Here is a 12642-nt window from a genome sequence, read left to right on the forward strand (position 1 = left end):
CATTATTTAATGTGTATCTTGCATATATATTTTAATCAAATTTACGTTATTTTAAGTGTATTTGTTTATATATTTTCATTCAAATTTACATTATTTGATGTGTATTTTGTATATGTATTTCAATACAAATTTACCTAATTTTATGTGTATTTTGTATATTTCTTTTTAAACAAATTTAAATTATCTTTTTTTGTATATAGTTTTATACAAATTTAGGTTATTTTATGTACGCATTTACATTATTTAGTGTGTGTTTTGTATATATATTTTTTTGCAAATTTCCTTTATTTTATGTGCATTTTTGTACATATATTTTTATAGAAATTTGCGTTATTTGTATATGTTTTCTCATACAAATTTACATTATTTTATTGCTATTTTGTTTATTTATTTTGATACGAATTACATGATTATATGTGTATTTTGTACATATTTTTTATACGTATTTACATTACTTAATGTGTATTTTGTTTATATATTTTTAAACAAATCTACGTTATTATATGTATTTGTATAAATATTTTGATACAGATTTACACTATTTTATGTATTTTGTATGTACATTTCAATTCAAATTTAGCTTATTTTAGCTGTATTTTGTATATATATTTTCATACAAATTTATTTACTTCTGTGTTTTTTTGTATATAGTTTTATACAAATTTACGATATTTTATGTGTATTTTATATACTTATATTTATACAAATACACATTCTTTTACTGGTATTTTGTTTATTTATTTTAATACGATTTTTATGTATATTTTGTATTCATTTTTTTATACGTATTTACTTCATTTTATGTGTATTTTGAATATTAATAAAATAATGTAAATTTTTATGAAAATAAAGAGGCAAAATACCCATAAAATAACGCATTTTTTTTATTTATAAAAATTTATATACCAAAATACACATAAAAAAATTAAATTTGAATTAAAATAAATATATAAAAACACATACAATAAGGTAAATTTGTATTGAAATAGATATGCAAAATACATATAAAACAATGTAAATTTTTTTCAAAATATATATACGAATACACATAAAATTACGTAGATTTCTATAAAAATATATATACAAAATACACATAAAATGAAGTAAATGCGTATAAAAAAAATGTATTCAAAATACACATAAAATAATGTAAATTCGTATCAAAATAAATATACAAAATACCAATAAAAGAATGTGTATATGTATAAATATAAATATACAAAATACACATAAAATAACATAAATTTATATAAAACTATATTCAAAAATACACAGAAGTTTCTTAATTTGTATGAAAATAGATATACAAAATAAGGTAAATTCGTTTCAAATTCAATAAACAAAATTCAGATAAAAGAACGTATATTTGTAGAAAAAATAAATATGCAAAATACACATAAAATAACGAAAATTTGTATGAAAATATATAAAAAAAATAAACAAAAATAATTTCAATTTCTATGAAAATAAATATACAAAATAGACATGTATTTTGTATATCTTTTTTCACACAAATTTTATTACTTTTGTGTATTTTTGCATATAGTTTTATATAAATTTACGTTATTTTATTTTTATTTTGTATATTTATATTTATACAATACACATTCTTTTATTAGTATTTTGTTTATTTATTTTGATACGAGTTTACTTTATTTTATGTGTATTTTGTATTCCTTTTTTATACGTATTTACTTCATTTTATGTGTATTTTGTATATTTATTTTCATAGAAATCTACGTTATTTTATGTGTATTCGTATATATATTTTGAAAAAAATTTACATGGTTTTATATGTATTTTGCATATCTATTTAATACAAATTTACCTTATTGTATGTGCATTTTGTATATTTATTTTAATACAAATTCAAATATTTTATGTGTGTCTTGGTATAAATATTTTTATAAAAAATGCTTTTATGGGTATTTTGCATCTTAATTTTCATACAAATTTACATTATTTTATTGATATTCTGTGTATATATTTTGATACGATTTTACATATAATCATGTAATTCGTATCAAACTAAATAAACAAAATATAAATAAAATAAAGTAAATTTGTATGAGAAAACATATACAAATACATATAAAATAACGCTATTTTCTATAAAAATATATGTCCAAAAATGAACGTAAAATAAAGTAACTTTGGATAAAAATATATATACAAAACACACATTAAATAATGTAAATGCGTACATAAAATAACCTAAATTTGTATAAAACTATATTCAAAAATACACAAAAATAATATAAATTTGTATGAAAAGAAATATTTGTATTAAAATAAATATACAAAATGCACATACAATAAGGTAAATTTGTTTTGAAATAGATATGCAAAATACATATAAAACAATGTAAATTTGTTTCAAAATATATATACGAATACACGTAAAATAACTTAGATTTCTATAAATATATATATATATATATATATATATATATATATATATATATATATATATATATATATATATATATATATATATATATATATATATATATATATATATATATATATATATATATATATATATATATATATATATATATATATATATATATATATATATATATATATATATATATATACAAATACAAATAAAATTAAGTAAATACGAATCAAAAATGTATTCAAAATACACATAAAATAATGTAAATTCGTATAAATATAAATAAACAAAATACCAATAAGAGAATGTGTATTTGTATAAATATAAATATGCAAAATGCACATAAAATAACGTAAATTTGTATAAAACTATATACAAAAATACACAGAAGTATTTAAATTTGTATGAAAATAGATATACAAAATACACACAAAATAAGCTAAATTTGAATTCAAATATATATACAAAATACATAAAATAAAGTAAATTCGTTTCAAAATATTTTTAACAAATATGCATATAATAACGTAAATTTGTAAAATAATAAATAAATAAAATACACATTAAGTAATGTAAATACGTATAAAAAAATATTTACAAAATACACAAATAATCAAGTTACTCGTATCAAAATAAAAAAAAAAGAACTAATTAAATAATGTAAATTTGTATGAGAAAACATATACAAAATACACATAAAATAATGTTTTAGGTTTCTATAAAAATATATGTACAAAAATGCACATAAAAATTTACATTATTTTATATGTATTTAAAGACAAATTTAACTAGTTATATGTGTATTTTGTATATCTATTTTCAAACAAATTGAATTTTTTTTTGTATAAATTTTTATACAAATTTTCGTTATTTTATGTATATTTTGTATATTTATTTTCCTACAATTATACGTTCTTTCATCGGAATTTTGTTTATTTATTTTGATACGAATTTACTTTATTTTAGGTGTATTTGGTATATATATTTTTTACTATTTACATAAGTTTATGTGTATTTTGTATGTATATTTTCATAGAAATTTACTCTATTTTATGTGTATTCGTATATATATTTTGATACAAATTTACATTATTGATGTGTATTTTACATATCTATTTCAATACAAATTTACTTTATTGTATATTTATTTCAATATAAATTTAATTATTTCATGTGTATTTTTGTATATATATTTTTATGCAAATATGCGTTATTATATGGGTATTTTGCATCTTTATTTTCATACAAATTTACATTATTTAATTGATATTCTCTTTATTTATTTTGATACGATTTAGCATTATTGTATGTGTATTTTGTATAAATATTTTTATACATATTTACATTATTTAATGTATATTTTGTATATATATTTTATTCAAATCTACGTTATTTTATGTGTATTAGTTTATATATTTTCATACAAATTTACATAGTTTTATACAAATTTACGTTATTTTATGTGTATTTTGTATATGTATTTTCATACAAATACACATTCTTTTATTGATATTTTGTTTATTTATTTTGACACGAATTTACATTATTTAATGTCTAATTTGTATATATATTCTTATACGTATTTACAGCATCTCAAGTGCATTTTGTATATATATTTCTATAGAAATCTACGTTATTTTATGTGTATTCGTATATATATTTTGAAACAAATTTACATTGTCTTATGTGTATTTTGCATATTTAAAAAAAATAATTACCTTATTGTATGTGCATTTTGTATATTACTTTTAATACAAATTTAATTATTGAATGTGTATTTTTGTATATATATTTTTTATAAAAATATGCTTAATTTTATATGTATTTTGCACCTTTATTTTCATACAAATTTACGTTATTTTATTAATATTCTGTGTATTTATTTTGATACGATTTTACATTATTCTATGTGTATTTTTTATATATATTTTATACAAATGTACGTTATTTTATGTGTATTTGTTTTAATTTTTTACAAATTTACATTATTTTATGTGAATTTTGTACATGTATTTAAAGACAAATTTAACTAATTATATGTATATTTTGAATATCTATTTTCATACAAATTGAAATTATTTTTGATTATTTTTGTATATATTTTCATACAAATTCTCGTTATTTTATGTGTATTTTGTATATTTATTTTTCTAATAATATACGTTCTTTTATCTGAATTTTGTTTATTGAGTTTGATACGAGTTTACCTTATTTTGTACATTTTTTATACGTATTTACTTCATTTTATGTGTATTTTGTATATATATTTTTATAGAAATCTGCGTTATTTTATGTGTATTCGTATACATATTTTAAAACAAATTTACATTGTTTTATATGTATTTTGCATATCTATTTCAATACAAATTTACCTCATTGTATGTGTTTTTTATATATTTATTTTAATAAAAATTTAATTTTTTATGTGTATTTTGGTATACATATTTTTATAAATAAAAAAAATGCGTTATTCTATGGGTATTTTGCCTTTTTATTTTCATACAAATTTACATTATTTTATTAATATTCTGTGTATTTATTTTGATACGATTTTACATTATTCTATGTGTTTTGTATATTTTTGTTTACACAAATTTACGTTATTTTAAGTGTATTTATTTATGTATTTTCATTCAAATTTACATTATTTTATGTGTATTTTGTATATGTATTTCAATACAAATTTACCTATTTTTATGTGTATTTTGTATATTTATTTTTATACAAATTTAAAATATTTTTGTGTATTTTTGTATATAGTTTGATACAAATTTAGGTAATTTTATGTGTATTTTGAATATCTATTTTCATACAAATACACATTCTTTTATTGATATTTTGATTATTTATTTTGACGCGAATTTATATTATTTAATGTGTATTTTGTATATATATTTTTATACGTATTTACATCATTTCATGTGTATTTTGTATATATATTCCTATAGAAATCAACGTTATTATATGTGTATTCGTATATATATTTTGAAACAAATTTACACTGTTTTATGTGTTTTTTGCGTATTTTTTCAATACAAATTTATCTTATTGTATGTGCATTTTGTATATTAATTTTAATACAAATTTAATTATTCTATGTGTATTTTTGTATATGTATTTTTTTTTTAAATATGCTTGATTTTATGTGTATTTTGCATCTTTGTTTTCATACAAATTTAAATTATTTTATTGATATTCTGTGTACTTATTTTGATACGGTTTTACATTATTCTATGTGTATTTTGTATATATATTTTATACAAATGTACGTTATTTTATGTGTATTTGTTTTCATTTCATACAAATTTACATAATTTTATGTGTATTTTGTACATGTATTAAAATACAAATTTAACTAATTATATGTGTATTACAAATACAGATTCTTTTATTGGTATTTTGTTTATTTATTTTGATACGAATTTATATTATTTTATGTGTATTTTGTATGCATTTTTTTATACGTATTTACTTCATTTTATGTGTATTTTGTATATATATTTATATAGAAATCTACGTTATTTTATGTGTATTCGTATATATATTTTGAAACAAATTTACATTGTTTTATATGTATTTTGCATATCTATTTCAATCCAAATTTACCTTATTGTGTGGATTTTTTATATATTTATTTTAATACAAATTTAATTTTTTTGTGTATTTTGGTATATATATTTTTATAAATAAAAAAAATGCGCTATTTTATCGGTATTTTGCCTCTTTATTTTCATACAAATTTACATTATTTTATTAATATTCTGTGTATTTATTTTGATACGATTTTACATTATTCTATTTGTGTTTTGTATATATTTTTTTATACAAATTTACGTTATTTTAAGTGTATTTGTTTATGTATTTTCATTCAAATTTACAATATTTTACGTGTATTTTGTATATGTATTTCAATACAAATTTACCTAATTTTATGTGTATTTTGTATATTTTCATACAAATTTAAAATATTTTTGTGTATTTTTGTATATAGTTTGATACAAATTTAGGTTATTTTATGTGTATTTTGTATATCTATTTTCATACAAATACACATTCTTTTATTGATATTTTGTTTATTTATTTTGACGCGAATTTACATTATTTAATGTGTATTTTTTTATATATTTTTATACGTATTTACATCATTTCATATGTATTTTGTACAGTTTTAAACAAATTTATATTATTTAATGTGTATTTTGTATATATATATATATATTTATACAAATACACATTCTTTTATTGTTATTTTGTTTATTTATTTTGATACTAATTTACATTATTTTATGTGTATTTTGAATACATTTTTTATACGTATTTACTTAATTTTATGTGTATTTTGTATATATATTTTTATAGAAATCTAACTTATTTCATGTGTATTCGTATATATATTTTGAAACAAATTTACATTGTTTATATGTATTTTGCATATCCATTTTTGTGTATTCTGTATTTATTTTTGTTATACATAGAATAATTTAAAATCGTATCAAAATAAGTACACAGAATATCAATAAAATCATATAAATTTGTATGAAAATAAAGATGCAAAATACCCATAAGATAAAGCATTTTTTTTTAATACATATACAAAAATACACAGAATAATTAAATTTGTATTAAAATTAATATACAAAATGCACACATACAATAAGGTAAATTTGTATTAAAAAAATACGCAAAATACAAATAAAACAGTGAAATTTGTTTCAAAATATATATAACGTAGATTTCTATAGAAATATATATATACAAAATACACATGAAATTATGTAAATACGTATAAAAATATATATATATATATATAATACATATTAAGTAATGTAAATTCGTGTCAAAATAAATAAACAAAATATCATGAAAAGAATGTGTATTTGTATGAAAATAAATAATAGATAATAAATTTGTAAGAAATATATATGCAAGATACACATTAAATAATGTAAATATGTATAAAAAATATATATATACAAAAAACAAATAGAATAATGTAAAATCGTATCAAAATAAATACAGCGAATAATAATAAAATAATGTAAATTTGTATGAAAATAAAGATGCAAAATTCCCATCAAATAGCGCATTTCTTATAAATACACATAAAATATTTAAATTTGTATTGAAATAAATATAGAAAATGCACATACAATAAGGTAAACTTCTATTGAAAGAGATATGCAAAAAAATATATAAAACAATCTAAATTTGTTTCAAAATATATATACGAATACACATAAAAGAACGTAGATTTCTATAAAAATATATATACAAAATACACATAAAATTAGGTAAATACGTATAAAAAAATGTAAACAAAATACACATAAAATAATATAAACTCGAAACAAAATAAATAAACAAAATATCAATAAAAGAATGTGTATTTGTATATATATACATGTACAAAATACACATACAAAATAAACATAAAATAAGGTAAACTTGTAATGAAATATATGTACAAAATACACGTAAAATAATGTAGATTTATATGAAAATATATATACAAATACACATAAAATACCATGAATTTGTATAAAATTATATATTCAAAATAAATATTAAATAATGTAAATGCGTATAAAAATATATATAAAAAGTACATATAAAATAATGTAAATTCGTATCAATATAAATCAACAAAATAACAATAAAATAATATATATTTGAATGAAAATAGATTTACAAAATACACATAACATAACTAAAATTTGTATTGAAATATATACAAAAAAACATAAAAATAATTTGAGTTTGTATGAAAATAGATATTCAAAATACTTATATTGAAATAGATATGCAAAATACATATAAAACAATGTAAATTTGTTTCAAAATATATATACGAATACACATAAAATAACGTTGATTTCTATAAAAATATATACAAAATACACATAAAATACACATACAAAATAAACATAAAATAAGGTAAATTTGTAATGAAATATATGTACAAAATACACATAAAATAATGTAAATTTATATGAAAATATATATACAAAATACAGCTTAAACAAGCAAAATTTGAATTGAAATGTACATACAAAATACATAAAATAATGTAAATCTGTATCAAAATATTTATAGAAATACATATAATAACGTAGATTTGTTTAAAAATATATAAACAAAATACACATTAAGTAATGTAAATACGTTTAAAAAATATGTACAAAATACACATATAATCATGTAATTCGTATCAAAATAAATAAACAAAATAGCAATAAAATAATGAAAATTTGTATGAGAAAACATATACAAATAACGCAAATTTCTATAAAAATATATGTACAAAAATGCACATAAAATAAAGTAAATTTGCATAAAAATATATATACAAAACACACACTAAATAATGTAAATGCGTACATAAAATAACCTAAATTTGTATAAAACTATATACAAAAATACACAAAAATAATTTAAATTTGTTTGAAAAGAAATATGCAAAATACACATAAAATTAGGTAATTTTGTATTGAAATACATATACAAAATACACATCAAATAATGTAAATTTTATGAAAATATATAAACAAATACACTTAAAATAACGCAAATTTGTATAAAATATATATGCAAGATACACATTAAATAATGTAAATGTGTATAAAAAAATATATACAAAAAACAAATAGAATAATGTAAAATCGTATCAAAATAAATACACAGAATATCAATAAAATAATGTAAATTTGTATGAAATAAAGATGCAAAATTCACTAAAATTATCGCATTTTTTATAAAAATATATTTACCAAAATACACATAAAATATTTAAATTTGTATTGAAATAAATATACAAAATGCATATACAGTAAGGTAAATTTGTATTGAAAGAGATATTCAAAAATACATATAAAACAATATAAATTTGTTTCAAAATATATATATACGAATACACATAAAATAAAGTAGATTTCTATAGAAATATATATACAAAATACATATGAAATTATGTAAATACGTATAAAAATATATATACAAAATACATATCAAATAATGTAAATTCGTGTCAAAATAAATAAACAAAATATCATGAAAAGAATGTGTAGTTGTATGAAAAGAGATAATAGATAATAAATTTGTATAAAATATATATGCAAGATAAATTGAATTTATGTGTATTTAAAGAATGTAAATATGTATAAAAAAGTATATTAAAGAAACAAATAGAATAATGTAACATCGTATCAAAATAAATACACCGAATATTAATAAAATAATGTAGATTTGTATGAAAATAAAGATGCAAAATTCCCATAAAATAACGCATTTCTTATAAAAATATATATACCAAAATACACATAAAATATTTAAATTTGCATTGAAATAAATATACAAAATGCACATTCAATAAGGTAAATTTGTATTGAAAGAGATATGCAAAAATACATATAAAACAATGTAAATTTGTTTCAAAATATATATACGAATACAAATAAAAAAACGTAGATTTCTATAAAAATATATATACAAAATACACCTAAAATTAAGTAAATACGTATAAAAAAATGTATACAAAATACACATAAAATAATGTAAACTCGAATTAAAATAAATAAACAAAATACCAATAAAAGATTGTGTTTTGGATAAATATAAATATTCAAAATACACATACAAAATAAACATAAAATAAGGTAGATTTGTAATAAAATATATGTAAAAATACACATAAATTAATGTAAATTTATATGAAAATATATATACAAATACACATAAAATACCATGAATTTGTATAAAAATATATTTTCAAAATAAATATTAAATAATGTAAAAGCGTATAAAAATATATATATAAAGTATATATAAAATAATGTAAGTTCGTTTCAATATAAATCAACAAAACACCAATTAAATAATATATATTTGAATGAAAATAAATTTTCAAAATACACATAACATAACTAAAATTTGTATTAAAATATATACAAAAATACATAGAAATAATTTTAGTTTGTATGAAAATAGATATACAAAATACACATAAAACTAGGTAAATTTCTTTTGAAATGTATATACAAAATACCCATAAAATATTGTAAATTTGTGTCAAAATATATAAACAAATACACATAAAATAACGTAAATTTGTATGAAAAATATATTCAAAATACACATAGAGTAATGTCAATTCGTATCAAAATGAATGAGCAGAATATCAATAAAATAAAGTAAATTTGTATGAAAATAAAGATGCAAAATGCCCAAAAAATAAAGCATATGTTTATAAAAATACAGATACAAAAATACACATCGAATAATTAAATTTGTATTAAAATTAATATACAAAATGCGTATATAATAAGGTAAATTTGTATTGAAAAAATATGCAACATACACGTTTACTCATACAAATTTATATTATTTTATTGGTATTTTATTTATTTATTTTGATACGAATTACATGATTATATGTGTATTATATGTGTAAAATATATATACGAATACAAATAAAAAAACGTAGATTTCTAAAAAAATATATGTACAAAATACACATAAAATTAAGTAAATACGTATAAAAAAATGTATACAAAATACACATAAAATAATGTAAATTCGAATTAAAATAAATAAACAAAATACCAATAAAAGAATGTGTATTTGGATAAATATAAATATACAAAACACACATACAAAATAAACATAAAATTTGGTAGATTTGTAATAAAATATATGTACAAAATACACATACAATAATGTAAATTTATATGAAAATATATATACAAATACACATAAAATAATATGAATTTGTATAAAAATATATATTCAAAATAAATACTAAATAATGTAAGAGCGTATAAAAATATATATACAAAGTACATATAAAATGAAAATTAAGATGCAAAATACCTATAAAATAACGCATTTTTTATAAAAATAATTATTGAAACCAAAATACACATAAAATATTTGAACTTGTATTAAAATAAATATACAAAATGCACATACAATAAGGTAAATTTGTATTGAAATAGATATGCAAAATACATATAAAATAATGTAAATTTATTTCAAAATATATATACGAATACACATAAAATAACGTAGATTTCTATAAAAATACATATTCAAAATACACATAAAATTAAGTAAATACGTATAAAAAAATGTATACAAAATACACATAAAATAATGTAAATTCGTATAAATGTAAATAAACAATATACCAATAAAAGAATGTGAATTTGTATAAATATAGATATACAAAATGCACATAAAATAACGTAAATTTCTATAAAACTATATACATAAAATAACGCAAATTTCTATAAAAATATATGTACAAAAATGAACATTACATAAATTTGCATAAAAATATATATACAAAACACACATTAGATAATGTAAATGAGTATAAAAATATGTATACAAAATACCTATGAAATAATCTAAATTTGTATCGAGTTAAATTAACAAATACCAATAAAATAATGTAATTTTTAATGAAAATATATATACAAAATACACATAAAATAACCAAAATACAAATACAAAAATACACATAAAATAATTTAAAATTGAATGAAATAAATATACAAAATAAACATAAAATAAGGTAAATTTGTAATGAAATATATGAAAAAATACACATAAAATAATATAAATTTGTATGAAAATATATATACAAATACACATTAAAAAACATGAATTTTTATAAAATTTGTATCAAAATATATACTTATACACACAATAAAATAACGTAATTTTTTTATGAAAATGTATATACAAAATACACATAAAATAATTTAAATACGTAGAAAAATATATATACAAAAAACATCAAAAAATCAAATAATGTAAATAAGTATGAAAATATATAAACAAATACACATAAAATAATGTAAATTAGGATAAAATATATATACAAAATGAACATTAAATAATGTAAATATATATATAAAAAAATATATACAAAAAACACATAGAATAAAAATAAGTCGTATCAAAATAAATAAAGAGAATATCAATAAAATAATGTAAATTTGTATGAAAATAAAGGTGCAAAATATCCATATAATAACGCATATTTGCATAAAAATATATATACAAAAATACATATAAAATAATTAAATTTGTATTAAATAAAATATACAATATGCACGTACAATAAAGTAAATTTGTATTGCAATAGATATGCAAAATACACATTAATAATGTAAATTTGTATCAAAATATATATACGAATACACATAAAATAGAGTAAATTTCTATGAAAATATACATAC

The sequence above is a fragment of the Eriocheir sinensis genome, chromosome 25, assembly GCF_024679095.1.
Source record: "Eriocheir sinensis breed Jianghai 21 chromosome 25, ASM2467909v1, whole genome shotgun sequence".
NCBI lineage: Eukaryota > Metazoa > Arthropoda > Malacostraca > Decapoda > Varunidae > Eriocheir > Eriocheir sinensis.